The sequence below is a fragment of the Megalopta genalis genome, chromosome 13, assembly GCF_051020955.1.
Source record: "Megalopta genalis isolate 19385.01 chromosome 13, iyMegGena1_principal, whole genome shotgun sequence".
Lineage (NCBI taxonomy): Eukaryota > Metazoa > Arthropoda > Insecta > Hymenoptera > Halictidae > Megalopta > Megalopta genalis.
Genome location: NC_135025.1, coordinates 2058984 through 2077089, shown reverse-complemented (window position 1 = coordinate 2077089; position 18106 = coordinate 2058984). Strand labels below are relative to the sequence as shown.

The 18106-nt window shown below is 35.0% G+C and overlaps 1 long non-coding RNA gene across 1 annotated transcript; it reads left to right on the top strand.

Annotated features, from left to right (window-relative positions):
- Nucleotides 1-9557: 9557 nt before the first annotated feature.
- On the top strand, nucleotides 9558-17965 carry LOC117228463 (uncharacterized). Its single transcript, XR_004492307.2, has 2 exons — nucleotides 9558-9888; nucleotides 16658-17965. It is a non-coding gene; the product is annotated as an uncharacterized LOC117228463 (long non-coding RNA).
- Nucleotides 17966-18106: the final 141 nt, after the last annotated feature.

Here is an 18106-nt window from a genome sequence, read left to right as displayed (position 1 = left end):
CGACGTGACTGCGAGAATATTCGCGTTGTCGGAGGAACGTGGATGATATAAGAGGCGCAGTGACGCGTCACCTGTACTGATATACTACACGCTGGCAATATAGTAATACCGCGATAAGCGACGTAATATTTTTCCGGCGCGGAAAGTCCGCGTCAGGGGACAGATAAATCGCCGTTCTGCGCGATTTGACTCGGATAAATTATTTCTTTCGGGGAAATCAGCGCCACGCGCCATCGGGACGTTCTAATTCACCCTCGGAAACGAATTGTAGGCTCGCCGGCCTGCACGCCTTCGTAAAGTCCGTCCAGAAACAGGAAATTCCATTTACAATATACGCGATAGTCGTCAAAATTCAATTCTCGAAAATATTATATATATTAAAATATAAAATATAATATTATAAATATAAATATAATTATATATTATATATAATATAAATAACATAAATATTATATATATATAATTTATAATATATAAATATATAATATTATAAATATAAAATATAATATTATATATATATTATATTATAAATATAAAATATAATATTATATATATATTATATTATATATTTATTATATAGGAACAACAAATTTTAAGAATATCGTAAAACGAATAAAGAAATTGGACTGAAGAAAGTTTATTTTAAAGTTCGAGCATTTTATTAATTATTATTATTGCATATTAACTGTATCAAGTGATAATCTAGGTGTCTAAATAATGAAAAAACTTTCTTCCATTCAATTGAAACCAGTATAAAAAGAATGACATGAACAGCAGTTCTTCGGTGATAGAAACACCAGAAAAATGTACAAATTGTTTAAAGTTGAGGGCGAAAGATTTATTTTCGCGTATTTTAATCTTGTTAGGAAAAAGATCATTAAATGATTAATTTATGTTAATTTATAAAATTAATGTATGCAATTTTTAAATAAAAACCGGATCGACGAAAGCATGATAACAATGTCGGTCGGAAATTTTTGGCCGCCGCTGCATATCAACAATGATTGCCGATATCTCGTAAATGTAATCTTGTTTAATTTGTTTCGCGCGCGAATTACTATTATATATAAAGTGAATCTGCGCAGCACTTAAATAAAGTAGAATATTGAAACCGTGTAAACGGGAACTGCTGCTTGTAATTCGTAATTTGTAATGCGTACGCGGCCGGTGTCACGAACTCGAATAAATTAAAAATACGATGCGCAATTAATTTTTTACACGCGACTAGTGCAAGGATTTCATGTTGATTGAAACAGCCGAGTTTCGTTCTATTAAAGAAATGAATGTAATTGGACTCGAATAAAGTGATTTGCAACTTTTCCCGTTGTCAAACCGAGGATGAGAAATGAGTTTTCATTAACTCCTGCGAATGTGTTTTTAATTAAAAACTGATTTAATGGTGTGCTTCCTCTTCTCTTTCTTGCAGCGAACGGAAATAATGCAGCGAGTGTTCTTTCAGTCGACGATTTCTTCGATCGGAATCCGTAGGGAGCGAGCGAAGGGAGGAAGACCGAGCCAGAAAGTTTGTTTTTCGCATAACTCGTTAATATGTTAATCTCGGAAAAAAAGATTTTATTTCATTGGCAAACTCGAGCGGGACGTTGAGTCGTTCGAGGTAAAAATCTAAACGATTATTGCGAGAAGATAAGAACAGCGATCCATAAAGCCCATTTTATTATCGCAAATTTGAGAACTTTTAACATCCGCCGTCATTTATTAACGAATCTGTCTATCTAATTTCTGCGGAATGTTCAATGTTGTTCAAGCGGCTTTTGCTGCAGAAACCAAACGCTTTATGATTATATATTTTTCTTTAAACTTAATACTGAAACACCTAATTATTTACCAAATCCAGAGGCAGATTATAAATTAGTGAGTAGCTCAAACATTCTAGGTAAGGTATATTTTTATTATTAATATAATATTTATATATAATATATATTATTAATATATTAATATATTTTATTATTAATATAATATTTCTATTATTAATATATTTATTTATAAATATTAATAAACAACTGCCTAACTGGATCTAATCGTTACTGTCTAAAAGAAGCTAATTGAGGAATAATCAATTGAACTACATACAGTGACTGGCATTAATATTCGGACACTTTTTAAAACAGAATAATTTTTTTAAAAATAGAAAATTTAAACAATGTCTTGTATAGATCTCGGCGACGTATAAAGCAACTTATAATCTCGACAACTTATATACTGAAGGTTTCATCGAAATCGGTTAACGTTGTTACGAGCTACAAACAATTAAAGATGGCGAAACTCACAGCTTTCCGCGACTCTCGTCCCAAAAACTGTGGGTAATTTCAAGATTTTGACAATTTTCAGTGCTTGTAGCTCGACTCTGCGTTAATCGAGATTTCGATAAAATTTTCCCACGCGCCTAAGTTCCCGAGATCTATAAAACGCAATTTTTAAATTTTCATTACAGGCTTGAATAAAACAGTTGGAAAACATCATTTTTTCATTTTCGTATCATCCCAACCGATACAAAGTACAAGTTTGTCTGCTCATTCTCTGGCAGATCAGTCGTTCATCTAAAAAAACATCTGGAAAATGTTATTTCGTCCACTTCTAATAAAGCTGTTCTGTTTGAAAAGTTGCCCGAATATTAACATGTTCCGTGCCGAGCTTTTTTTACTCGAATCTTCACACTTTGATATTTGACTAAAACTTGATGTATTACGTGCAATTATTAATTCTCGTACACATAACAACGTAACAAAAACTTATCAACGCCCATTCTTGCGGTGGAAATTGATTCTTCGGTTCTAAATTTCTTGTAAACAATTTGTTCAGTTCACTAAGTAAACATGCAAGCGTGTACCATCGATGGTACACGTGGCACGGAACGTGTTAATGCGAGTCGCTGTATGTTATTCGAGAAAAATTCTTCGTCGATCAAATTGTAATTGAGATTAAACAAATGTGTTGGCAAAAGAAACGTACAATATGAACGGAGGTCAAATAAGAAATGGCTGCGTCGAAATAGAATGTGAAAACGAGGTAAAGATGTTCTTTCCAATTTGATCTGTAAATGATGCGATGTTCTTCGAGTTAAAGCGATGCTGGATCGACGCGGTTAATTTTCCGAACTCGTTTTACAGCACTCGCGCTTGGCTAGCATACTTCACCGATCAGCCCGAAGAAGATCCGAACGTGAAGAACGAACGTGGAAGAACGAATCATTTGCCGAATCACTTTTTCGCGTGGGCTTTTCGTCGTCATCGGCTTGCAATTCGGCCGGCGTGATTATCAACATCGAGTTCGCTCGAATCTTAAAGGGGAGCCTCAATCATGGGGATAGCATCTTCGAATATCCGCTTCCAGCAATCAGTTCCGAAAATACTTCGAACCCGACGCGAATTGTTGGAGCGTCTGCGGAGACGATCCTATCGCATCGAATTTCGCATATTTAGCATCGACGTATCTTCTATAATGGATACTCTAAAACTTGCGAGTTGCAACACGGTTAATAGGATCTTATTCGATTGGGCCGCATAGCTGCTTTAAGCAGGCTTTAATCGTTCTTCCGATAAGCAAGGATCGCGTCTAAATTAATCGAACAGATTCTTTTTTTGTAAAACTTGCAGCGAATATATTTTGATGGATCAAGGAAAGATCACGTTGCCTGAACAATTTAAATTATTTTCCACGCATTCAAATTCGTTTCGCTTGAGATAATGCAGGACAAATTACGCCAGGTTCAAAAACTTGAATGTAACACAAGATCGAAGACTCGAGCATGTATGACTATCGAATATAACGTTTGGGGGCACCCAATGGTTTCAGGATTAGTAGCGCGATTACTTAGGCAAATGGTGTAGCAAATGGTCTAATATTTCATAGGGTATTCAGTTTAGAAGTGTCCGAACGTAATACGTTCGTCTTAGAAAGATCTGATGCTCTCGGTCCAGACTGCTCCGCTTCAAGCGTTCAGATTCTGGCACAGTCCAAATTTGAACTCTTTTATATCTACGATGATTCCAATCCAGCTCTTTCAGATTTTCGATGGTCAAATTTGTAACTTCTTAGCCTCTCAATCCCGGAAAGATCTGATTTGAATCTTTTTATGCTGGTTTGTGATTCAATTTGTGTCTCGTAGACTGAAAAACTTCAAATTACAAGATGAACAAGTTACGAGCAAAATGCGTTTTGCTATTTATTTATTATAAATATTAGTCCGTTTAAAATTTTCCAAATGTCCAATTAGTTTTGAAAATGTTGACATTTGTCAAAAAGTTGGAGCTAAAATTCGCCATAAGCAGCTCCTAAAATGATTTTAAACTACCCTTAATTGTTTACTTTTTGGGGTTTTTTACGTTCGTGTGAGCAGTATAAGTGATTGGAATGGAAAAGGGAAGCTAGGATTCGAATTATATATATATATATTATTATTATTATTATTATTATATATAATATAATATAATATATATATATATATATATATATGTATATAAGATATTTTTAATTTTTCAAATTTTTACCATATCCAAACGCAATTTTCCTAAAAAATATCACATTTTCTACACGAATGACAGTCTTATTACTTAACAGAAGATGAGATACCGTAACTTCTAATCACTATCTATCCAAAACTAATTGAATACTGCCATCCTCCTTTGTAGGTTGAATCTCCTTTCATCCGTAAATATTATTCTTCCTTATTCCTTTCGCAAAGGATGCTTTTCCGCAAAGTGTAATCGATTGATCTCATGCGAGCATGTATAAAAAAAATTGCTTCTAATGTAAAATAAATAAAAATCACGTTAATTATAAAGTATGCTATGTTAAAGCGTTCAAAGATCTAATTCAGGGGTGTCAAACTCGCGGCCCGAGATGAACATTTCTGATGTCAGGTATCAGGACGTAAAGAATAATTTAACTTTATACATGTTTATTACAATGTACTAGTCGAAATAAAAATATCTGTTTCTATGAACATTGATTCTTTTTATTTTGCGGCCCACCTAAAGTTAAGCATTGTTTATTTATTATTATAGCCCAAGTTAGCTTTTGAGTTTGACACCCCTGGTCTCTAATTCACGTCCTTCAGCTTTATTGCGTTTCCTCGACCGAGGAAGGTCCGAGTCCCAACCCCCCAGCGACGTCTAATGACAGCCTCTCTCGGCCCTGGATAGGCCCGGTACACAGCCGGACTATCGCTATAATCATTTCTCACCGTGACCTCTCGCACCAGAAACGAACGGGCCTCGTTGCGACACGAGGAAGGCCGTTTAGGCGGATGCTCGCGGGCTGAGAATCGACGGGAATAAAGTCCGCGGGAATGGTGGCACGGTTGCCATTTGACTGCTGGCCAAACCAGACGTCGACTTAGTTTCTTTTTAGACTGTAAGGCTTACCCGCGGCGCATCGTTATTGCGCTAGTAATTCCGGACGTTGCTCTACGCGCCCTGAAACGGAACGCCACCGTCCCTCCCCCACGATGCATCCGGAAGTTGCGCGTGTTTCCGGCGAATCTGGATAACCTGACGCGCGCGATGGACGCTGTAAAATCTGTTCTTGGTGGAATGCCAGCCGCACCCCCTGCGAATCTTAACCTAGTCACTTAAAATAATTATTTTCCACGCCGGCGTCGTGGATTTTTCAACGTCGATTTGTAAAGTACAACCTTGCTTTTATTCGACGCCCCGATTGGTAAATAGCGTCCTTGATATTGTAGTCTCGGTCTTCTTGAGGGCAACGAATTAGGCACACTTGACTTATTATTATATTATACTATATGTATTATATTATACTATAATATTATATATTACTATATATTATATTATACTATATACTATTATACTTGACTTAAGTATGATGATTTCTCCAATTTTGCATGATTCCCCAGAACTGCGTTGGACTTCGGATATTGGTTATAATTGGACCGCGGATTTTTCTGCAAAATAAAAATTGTCTAAGTTAATTGTAAGAAACGTATATATATAATAATTAATTATATTATTATTATTATTATTATTATTATAATTATTACAATTATTATAATTATTGTTATATTATTATATATATTATTATTATAATATAATCATATATTATATAATATTATATTATTATTATAAAATAATTTGAAAATAATCTGTATCCTAAAGTTCTTCTAATTCCTTTACAATTTTGTATTTGAGTTATTCATTTTCGTCATAAGTACACAAGATCTAGTTACAATTTAACATTAACCTCCGCCACGAAAAAATCACCGATTTCCCAATATACAAATAAAAAAAGGTACAGACACCCTTTTATGGGAAACGATCGAATGAATGGCATTATTCGAGTACGAAAACTAACAATTTATGCGGGAAATCTTGTCTCGCTATCTGCATCCTCATTTTTACCGATACCATCTGCTTCTTCATTTTTCGAAGTTACGATGTCATCTGCATCCTCGGTCTTTTAAATACACGCAGCTCTTATGCGTGATTTTTTTTTTCGGCGGGCCGAGAAACTCCGGAAGATTCTTGAATACTCATCCATGTTTCTGGAACATCGTTCAACGATTTATACTGCTACGTACCACGCCAAATTCTCCCTAATTTCGCGCTCAGATCGCGCACAAAAGTGGACAAAATTTGGAAAGAGGCGATACGATTGTTCGAGCAATTTGCAACTCGTTTTTATAATCGTTGACAATCGGTGAACTATAATTGTCCATAACCGAAATTGTCCACTTTCGTGTACACAAACTGAGCGCGAATTAGGGAGAATTTACTGGGTACATTCGTGGCAGGTGAAACAAAACCACGATACAATGAATTAAAACTGTGGTGAAAAATAGCGCGCGCGTGCTAATCTCTCGTACAAATGAACGCGTGAAAAATGCGTCGCGAATAAATAAATGAAAGTTCCGAATGAATTATTACGACAGACGAATGAATATTATAATGCAACGTGCACAATATACGCGTGCAGATTATGAAACGTTACGCATAGGCGGCAATAATACAGCCTAATATAAATTTCCTACGACAAGGGTGGGTCGGAGGGGGCGCGAACCGGCGACGTTGAAATAATTATGCGGATTAATGCAGCGGCTAATAACACGATCTCCGAATTATAATATTTACTACCCTATAAATTCAATGATATCTATCGTATTTCACGGTGGACGGTGTTACTACGATGTCAACGCAGATTCGCCGGAAACGGATTAAACGACGGCGCATTTAAAATCGACGCTGGGGATATAATACGCGGGAAAGCGTTCTGTCGCAGTTTAAGCAAATTACATGCATGTTGCGCGCCAGTTTTTATTTGACGAGGTTTCATTCGCAATTTTTCTGTAAATAGATTTGTGATTTTTGGGGGGCGATTCGCCGAATCGGCCGGGATCGAGAGCGAAGGGGAGGAGGGCGGGGGTGGAATTGTGGCGGGGATTTAATGGCCAGCGATCGGAAGTGATCCTTGTTTGCACACCGAGCGGAATTGCTGGCCGGCGCATTTCAGGGGCAATGGAATTGAACATCGGCGACTGATTGTGCTCGAAAAATTCACGATTCCGCTGATAAATGCTTCTGCGCGGTGGCAACGCGGCTTGCACGTGAGTCGCGAGCTCGCTTGGTTGCCATTTCGCAGGCTTCTCGAAATACGGTGTATAATAAGCCGGCACGAAATCACTGGAAAATTTTGCACTATTTCTATGGGAAACGAGCAGTCGTGTCGCGGAGAAATGGAAGTGCATATTTTAAATGATCAGGTTGGGAATACTTATAAATATTCGTTAGGATTACTTTCAGCAACGAATAGAACGGCATACTTAACTCAAAGTATGAGCCGTTTATTTTGAAAGTGGCATGAGTCACTTTTTTTTTCTTTTTTTAAATGAAAAGATACCGTTCAATTGTAATTAGTGTTACCATTAACTCGATTTTTTTGAAAATGTGACTTATGCCACTTTCAAAAGTTACTCGTTACTTTTAGGAAAGCGATAAGTAGACCGCGAATTTTTTATGCAAAACAAACATTTTCTGCACCGATTGCAAGACAGACGAGCCAATCATCATTTTCTTCCTTTCTTTGATCACTTTAATAGGTTGAAATTAGTACACCAACGTTCTTAGTTTCTTTTCGTTTTTGCACTGTTCTCAATTTCGCACATTCATTTTTGTCATAAATGTAGGAGTAAAGTGCAGAACCGCTCGAGTCTTGGGAACCCGAAGTTCGGGACGGGTCGGAAAGAGTCGGGCGGGATCGAGCGGGATTCCGATACGTTTCGAGATCTCGAGATCCCGAGTGTTTCGGGTCCCGAAAGTTTCGAGACTGCGCTCGGTTCTCGGGTAGTCTCGGGTAATCTCGGGCGGTCTCGGGCAGTCTCGCTTGTAGATTCTTACATATCCTATTCATGCGTAGAGGCCGAAACTGTCCGAGACCGCGCGAGACCGCACGAGACCGCACGAGACTGCACGAGGCCGCCCGAGATCACCCGAAAACCGAGTGCAGTCCCGAAACTTTCGGGATCTTGAGATCTCGAACAGTGAAACGTATCGGGATCCCGGCCGATCCAGCCTCGTATTTCTTCTATTCTTCTTTTTAACATCGGGTTCCCGCACATTTTTGCCTGCAAAAATGCACTAGTACACTATAATCATATTACCTCAAGTAATTTTTTAACCATCAAAGATATATTTCACGAAAATAATGTGTATCACTTTCAGAAGTGAATAGATCAGAGACTCGAACAGTTTCATTTATTTGCAAGTATATATTGTATGCAAAAAATGTTTTTTGTGTTCAAGGAAGAGGAACGGAAGTTCAAGTAACTTTAATGAGAAACAGTTTCAAATATGGTACATCTTTCGACAACAAATAAATCAATGAATAACGCATATTTATTAAATCAAGCTTATTAAATTAACACCTATAGTTTGCGGACCATCGGTGGTCCGCAAATGTTTATAATTTTATTTCAAAATCATATCTTGAATTAGATACTTGGGAAGGGACAAAGTGATAATAAACATTGGGAAATAAAAAAAATCTGTTCGTCGTAGTTGCTTCAATATAAATGAAATTTAGAGACATCGAGATTCAATATAAATAAAATTTATAGTATATATAGTATAGAATAGTATAGTATAGTATATAGTATAGTTATAGTTAGTATATAGTATAGTATAGTATAGTAAAGTATAGTATAGTATAGTATAGTATAGTATAGTATAGTATAGTATAGTATAGTATAGTATAGTATAGTATAGTATAGTATAGTATAGTATAGTTAGTATATAGTATAGTATAGTATAGTTATAGTTAGTACATAGTATAGTATAGTATAGTTATAGTTAGTATATAGTATAGTATAGTATATATATAGTATATATTATACTATAATAAAATTTTAGTTAAGTACGGGAATGTATTTGCGGATAATTATATAGCAGATAATCGTGCTCTGAGAATGAAGTTTCAAAATGGTTCAACGTACACACGTTTTGAACGTGCTCCGAAGCAGTGTATTACGGAAATAAAGAGAAATGTCGCTGGTAGCACCGTGTGTGCATCATCGCGTCCAGATTTATCACAATGTCGGGGTCGAAAATTTATCTTCTGTTTCACATCATAAAATAAACAACGGCCAGTTGGCAGCGCGCGAGTCGACGGGCATACCAGCCGAAGGAAACGTGACATAGCTAACGTTATTTGCATCCGCTATCTTCGCTACTACGAAATGTCGCTGTTCGAACGGAAGATGGTTCCTTGTCTCTGGTAAAATCCAACCTTTCGCATCTTCTTCAAACAATCGAATCAGCCGGAACAAACATGAGGTCTCCGAGTTTATGCTATAGTTTCCATAGAAACAATCGTGGAGAGAGGGCGAGATAAAGCTGGCGTTCCTTAATCGGTCCACGGGTGTGTACAAAAGTGCTCGATGTCTGTCGATTTTAACAATTGCCATAACAAATCAATTAATTTCCCTTAACATTTGCCAATATCACGTTGGTTAAGTAACGGGACATCATTGTATGCCTTCAAGTAGTTAATACAATTATTAATGCGAATCTTAAAAATGCGAATCTTGATTATCGTGATAGTTTATTATTGTGATATAATATTGTGATTGTTTTGCAGCTGTCTTATATTATATAAAACCGAGAATACTTAGTAATATCTATAATTTTGTCTCTCAATTCCAAGGTTCAGCTTCTAGATTCTAGACATTTTTCGAACCTTAATGAAACATCTGAAACTTTAAATTGATTGTCAGAAATTGGATAGTCGAATAACAATATAAGATAGTCCATAACAAATGGACTCGAACCTCATCATACGAGTGTTAAAGATGACAAGTTCGATCCGATTTCTTGTATCATTTTCGAACAATTTAATATAGCTGCTAATGAACTGTGATTTTTTTTCTTTTATACTGAATATCTCAGCGCAATAAAGATCGATTATTATAACAATATTTTTAAAATTCAGGAAAGTAACTGTTGAACAAATACAACATACGTACATATCACGTTCTGTGCAATCAGAAAGTCTGTTGTATTTCTATATTTCTTGACACTAAACTTACCGAGCCGGACAAAATGGCCATATTAATATATTATATATATATATATATATATAATTCATATATCTTGCTTCAAAGTTGCTAAAATTATAAAGACTCTTTCATAGAGAATAGTTCAATAAAATGATTAATCCAAGCATACGCTATAATAAAACTGACGAAAGATTGAAATAAATACGATTTTGTCGTCTTCGTAAAACAACACACATTAAGTTACTTTTACGGCTCGGCGAGCTTTCGTGGTAAGTGTTTAAACGCGACGACTTGTTAAAATATTACTTGGATTCAGACGATCAGATCGTTCCGAGCAGGGTGACAGAGCGGAAGCCGTGTCAGCAGCGACACAATTTCAATTTCCTTCGTCGCGACGGAGGGTTAATGATCCAGGTAATAATTCGCGATCCCGTCGGCCGTTGATTAATCACGATTATGCGTCGCATGGCGACGTTCATTTCCCGTGTGCAGTCTGCCGGGGTTTTCTGGGCTCGCTTGCGTGTCTGACGCACGTGAACCGGGCTTTTGCATCCATAACCACGTGCTGGGCGCACGTGCGCCCGCTGTGGATCACGTGCGAAGTAAAAGCGGCACTGATTGTTCGTTAGCCGGCTGATTAAGCCTGATAATCTTGAGGAATTGTGTCAACCGAGGTATCGCGATGACCCGGCGATTAAAGAATTTATTCCTCGCGAGGGTTGTTATCCCATCTCTCCTTTGGTAACGATGTTTCAACCTCGATAAGCAGGTTTCGTAGAGAAATTATGCGGTTGGCATAGACCTGGAATTAGACGGAATTAGAGCGGGTAGAATATTAGATATCGGAGGTTTTACACTGCACATTAACGATAAACATCGTAGCTCAATCTACTGCCTCGATAATTCCCACAATGGAAAACCTCGCGTGAGAAGCGATACAAAAATGAAGTTGCATTTTTATTAGTATAATATACTATATACTAGACATACTATACTATACTATATACTATACTATACTATACTATACTATACTATACTATACTATACTATACTATACTATACTATACTATACTATACTATACTATACTATACTATACTATACTATACTATACTATACTATACTATACTATACTATACTATACTATACTATACTATACTATACTATACTATACTATACTATACTATACTATATACTATACTATACTATACTATACTATACTATACTATACTATACTATACTATACTGTACTATACTATACTATACTATACTATACTATACTATACTATACTATACTATACTATACTATATTCTATACTATACTATACCATATACTATACTATACCATATACTATACTATACTATTCTATACTATACTATATACTATACTATAAACTATATATAGATAATGTACTAGATATGAAAATTTGATTCTCTTGTCATCAAAATCTAGGAAAGATAGTAAATTGAGACGTACAGCAAACATAATTTGTCTCGCCTCATCGGGGAAATTAATTAGTACGAAAAAGTGCTATGAAAGAAATCGTAGTTTTAGTTATGAGTTGTTTATAGGTATGTGAATTGTATATAGGTATGCAAGTCGTGCTATACGTACAATAATCATAGGTTTAGTATGTGGACGAATATTGTGAAATGTCTATTTCAATTATAATATACATACAGTGGCCCACAGAAGTGTTCGTACACCTTTCTAAAACGTCATAACGTTTTTAAAATTCAACTAAATGACTTGAGCTTTTTAGATGATAGGGGGACTAGTAAAATGCCTAAAAGCCTAGTAAAATGCCTAGTAAAATGACTAAAATGCCTTTTTAAAATTTTGCTATCAATTTGCTAAAAAACGAGAGATTTTTGTTTTGTTTTTGTCATTTCAAGCAATAGCAAAATTTTGGTCATCGTCTGGTAGACTAGTCTCGCTATCATCTGAAAAAAAATTAAACTCCCTTAGTCGAGTTCTAAAAAAGTTATTCTAAAAAATGTACGAACACTTTTGTGGGACACCGTATGTATAATAAGAGGCATCGAAATGCCAAATTGATGGAAGTACGAAATACTTGATTGACAGTCTAATGATACTTCCACGAGGTAATTCAACTCGGAGACACGCACGAGTCCTCCTCGAAAAAACTATTAAATCACACCGATAACGAGTTTAAGTACATCGGTAACAATATTTCCATTTCTCCCGAAGTGACAGAAATGTTTATTAGCAACACGCGGACAGTTTCTGTTTGCAAAACGCTGCTCCGAGAGTGCATTGTAAGTTCTCGACGCAGTTTATCGATATATCCAGGCGATATCTTTCGTTTCGATAAATTGTACCGGTCGTAAAGTAACTTGCGGTCATAATTTCTCCCCGGTAAATTCATTACGTTTGTATAATCAATTTATTCGCGGGCGTCCGCGTTGCCGTACAGTTCACGAAGGTTGTGATCACGGATTATAAAATAGCCTGCGCGCTGGCGTAATACCTGCGCGCACATTGATGCCTTATACACGTTTCCGAAAGTTATGTTGACGCGCTATAAAATAGCCTGTGTGGTGTATTCTGTCGCGAGTTCGTGGCCAATTAGTTCCTAAAATTGCGTTCGCTCTTTACGAATTTCTGTTTAGCAGAATATGCCTTTACAAGCGCTGTACAAATAACTCTGTCCTAATTATTTGGTTTTCACCTGGTTTAATTAATTAGGTTGAGAAAGCTCTTAATCAAATAATTATAATCATCGCATCGTGTGAGCTTTTTATGCAAAATAAAATTGATCTTCATCAATTGCAAAAAACATGAGACGAATAGAAATTTCATTTTCTCTTTACTAACTTCAGCACTTGCATTCTTTTAATATTTTCGTTGTTTGAAATTTCACCTGTCCACTTTTATCATAGACGCATAAAATTCGCAGTCTATTCGTAATAAATAATTCATTCTATTATATTTGACTTCTTAAATTCGCTAAGAGAAGGAGGACAATCTCACATTTTTTGTTTCGTATAATTAGACTGCGGATTTTGGGCATTTATGATAAAAATGGCCAGAGAAACAACGTTCATATATTCCTCTCAATTTATTAAAATTATTAATAAATGAAACACATCTATATTTAATTATATATATATAGATATATAGATATATAGATATATAGATAGATAATATAGATATATTTAATAATAATTTACATTTAATACGATTTATTTAGAAAATTCTTATTTTCCATATAGATCCTCAGTTTAATAATCACTAACTTATAATCTATCAGTTAGAAATCACGTTTGGCAGCGTGACATCTTTCATTATGTTTAAACAATTTGTTATATCGTTTAAATTAGTAAAATTGAAATATTATATTAATAACACTGAAATTAGAAATATTAATAATACTGAAATTAGAAATATTATTATATTAAATTAGAAATATTATTATATTAACCGAAGGATCACGATTGGTGGTTGCTTCAATGTTTTCACCTTCGAACTATGGGAAACACATGGGAAACATCCTGCGATACGCAAGGTATGCTCGAATCGGTCGATGAATACGTTACCCAGAAAAATTTGCAACTGTCTAGAAAAAAGACTCGATCTTCGAAGCTCCTTTTTTCTTCACCGAACGACGCGTTAAATATGCAGCAGCCTGCGCCTGCATATCGAGCAACGCCGCGATTGGTTCTCGTATCGTTTATTACGAGAAACGGCGGTGTCGGATCAACATTATTAGACCGCGGAAAATGGATGCGAAACATTGCCACCTCGTCGACAAATTTCAACGAATCTTCGAACTAGAGAAATTCAATACAAAATAAAGGTGGCAACAATTTTTTGTCATGAAAACGTATAATTTTCTTTATGGAAATCGATGCGATTTTGTACTTCTTTTTCTTTTTTTTTTGACGAATTATTAAGGCATTTTGACCAGAGAAATTCGAGCTTCGTTCGTGAACGATTTCAGCTAGTTAGGAACAAAACAACGATGCGTTTAGACACGCGCCTTATGAATTTCGATACGTTGCAGACGCAGTGAATTTCGAAATCAAAACATTACACGGTGTCTCTTGACCTCAGATTAAATCAACGCCTCTCTCGGCTGGAACTGACCTTCGAGTTCGTTCTTTTCATACGGGTGAACACGTGTAAATTATTTTCACGCTCTGTCACACTTACCGCGATCTCTCCGGCAATTTTTTTCTTTTTCATTCTCACAATATCGCGAGAATCCGTGGCGTAGCCCAACGACCACGAGAATTCCGCCTCGTCATTTTAATCGCAAACGGTATTAACCGGTTAACTGTCTTTTTTGACAAGCATACTCGTCATCATACAAGATGCTGCCATTTCATCATATGCTCGTCGGAAACGGTACAGCAACTTCCGTTAATATTGCGACGCTTTTCAAAACGCAATAACCTGTTTAGAACTGGTCTGAACGACTTGCATTTTTTTAGGTGATTTAACTACCAGTCTAGTAGACCTTAACTGGAATGTTTTTCTTTTTTAATTTTGCTATTATTTAGAATGACGAAAGAAAATAAGAAGTTCTCGTTTTTTAACTTTTTTGACTGAGCCTGTAACGAAAATTTAAAAAATGTGCTTTGCGGATCTCGGCGAGTTATATGCATGTTAAAAATTTCACCGAAATCGGTTGATCGATTCAGTCCGAACAATTAAAGATCGTAAAAATCGCAGTTATGTCGGGATTTTTGTCACTTTCGATCAATTCGTGTGAGAAATTTGCAGGTTTTATATTCTTTTAACGCTTGTAACTTGACTTTGCGTTAACCGATTTCGATGAAATTTTCAGCATGCGTGTGACTTATTAGTTTCGCATATATGCGGCATCGCACAGTGGGCCACAAAGAAGAATTAGCTGTTCACGCCAGTTTTAGTATTATTTTTATCCTTTTACCGTTAAACGATTACATACGAGCCGTTTATTTTGAAAGTGTCATAAGTCACCTTTTCTTTTTTTTTTAGATGAAAAGATACCGTTCAGTTGTAATTAGTGAAATATATTGTATTATATTTATTGAAATATATATATATATATATATATATATATATATATATATATATATATATATATATATATTGAAATATATTATATTATATTTATTTTATTATATTCAAAAATTATATTCAATTGTAATTAGTTGAAAAAGTGACTTATGCCACTTTCAAAATAAACGGCTCATATTACAATATTTATGCCGGTAGCCTTGCTATTTCGATGTCGGAAAATGGCTTTCGCTGGCTGCTCGGTTATTCTTCTAATTGAAACTAACTTCACACGCGCAGTTTTTCTTAATATCTAATATAAGAAATGACACGATAGGTCACGGCGTCGACATTTCACTCGAATAAACACTATTATCACCATGACTAACGTTCACAACACATATCTGTTCATTCAATTTCCATTGCTCGCTAGAAAATATTTTCCGGAATAGCAACATCACCGAATTAAATTCACGATAATGTTAAACTTTACTTTTGCCACTTTATGTTTAATATATTCCATTCGTAGCAATTAGTGATAACAAAATAGTTAACGCTGGAACTACCGAGCCTTAAACAAGACTAATCTATATTATTCTGTAACAATGCCAAGACTGGATTTATTTAAGTTTCATATCATTTATATTATAAAGAATATATTTTTTTTTTATATAGAATAGAATTATATATATATATATATATATATATATATATAATTATTATATTATATTTATATTATATATATATATATATAATTATTATATTATATTTATATTATATATTATATTATATTATAATATATAATAAATATAATATTATAGTATATATAATATAATTATATATAGAATTATATAGAATATATTATCAATAAAGATAAAAAACTTAAAGGTTTCCTCTTAGAAATATCTTTATAAAATCAGTAACCGTAAAGGAAAGAAATCAGAAACCAGTCATTTCGACTGTTATGGTAGTTCTAGTGTTAAATCTACAAATTAAACGCTGCTTCCCTTTTCCTTCGATTCGATATTGTTCAAAGCAAAAATAATGTGTATTGTCATAGAATCAGTTGCGAAACTATTTCTAACATAAAATCTGTCTATCTAATGTACTAAAATTCTATTTGCAGAAAGTACGTGCAGACTCGTCGGTTTAAAAAACGCTACTGGGGTATCAAAGACTGTATTCCACTGGTCAATAACGAAACTGTGCATCCGTCTTAATCGCAATCAACGATTTCAGCCCGATGCAGCGCGAACTGCACGAAACTTCGCAGTTGCGATCGACGAGACCGTGCTGCCCGCAAAACCGATCGCGCAAAATATTTTTCTTGCCTCTTAAAATCTCTGCAAAACAACATTCGGCCAGACGGGGCTTGTTTACAAGCGGCGAACTGCAATGCAGCGGGAAGCTGAATAAATAAAAACATGTTTGTCCAATGTTTTACACGAGGCTGTACGCGCCGATTCTCGAAACCAATTTGCAGCATCGAGATTTCTCGCTGAATTTAATTTCATGACCGATCATTCTCCGATGACTTCGATGTAAAATCTGTACCTATCGGAGGAAAAACATTGCAAGGCGCTCAGAGAAGTATCGAAGCGAGGATTTTTTATATTGCTTTTGCATTAACCAGTTATCCGGTTTCGACGAATGCATTCGCCACGAAGTGATGGTAACATTTTCTGTTAGAAACAGCTAACTGGTTAAATTGAGCAGATAAAATTAAGTTAGCAAGATAAAATTGAAAAACAAAATAGTCGTTCCATAACAATTTAATTCTATATTGTAACAGATACATTTACACTTTTCAGAGAGATTGCAATAGCTAACCGTTGTTAATTACATAATTGTGTTGAGAATAGGACCAATTATCTCAATTTTTAAACCAAGACGTTTTCGATTTAAACAAACGCAATGAATATCAGACAAACAATTCATCACCCATTAGCTGTACTCTTAGTTTGCTATTTTCTTTTTAAAATTCATTTTCATATATCCTCGATACTTTTAAATACAGTTGTTACATTTTAAGCGTTTACTGATAGCTAAATGTTTAAATTAAAAAAAAGAACCAGTAAGTTAGTGCTAAGTTATGCATCTCAACAAAATGACGAGTTCTAGATTTATAAATTTTCACTGAGATTGCAAAGATGCAGCCAAGAGGAATCATTCAATTTTATTTCTCTGAACAAACACATTCTTTTGGCATCTGTAAAATAATGTAAATTAGCCACTTTTACTATTCCACAGGTGTAATGCTATTATAACTATTTCCAAATGAAGTCTTGAAAGTTTTTTAAAATACATTCACTTGCAGTAGGTAGAAAAAAGTTTTCGTATAAATGGGCCAAACGATCTGAATCTAAAAGGATTATCTTCCAAAATTGCAATTCGTTGGTACGATGAAAAGATTAAAAAAATGATGATTCTTCAACTTATATATTTTCTTTTGTAATCGTTAAAGCCTTCTTTCTGTTCTATAATATTCTACAAATCGGTGTGCAAAACGTTTTAATTAATATATATATTATATATTACATATAATATTAATATATATATTATATATATTATATTA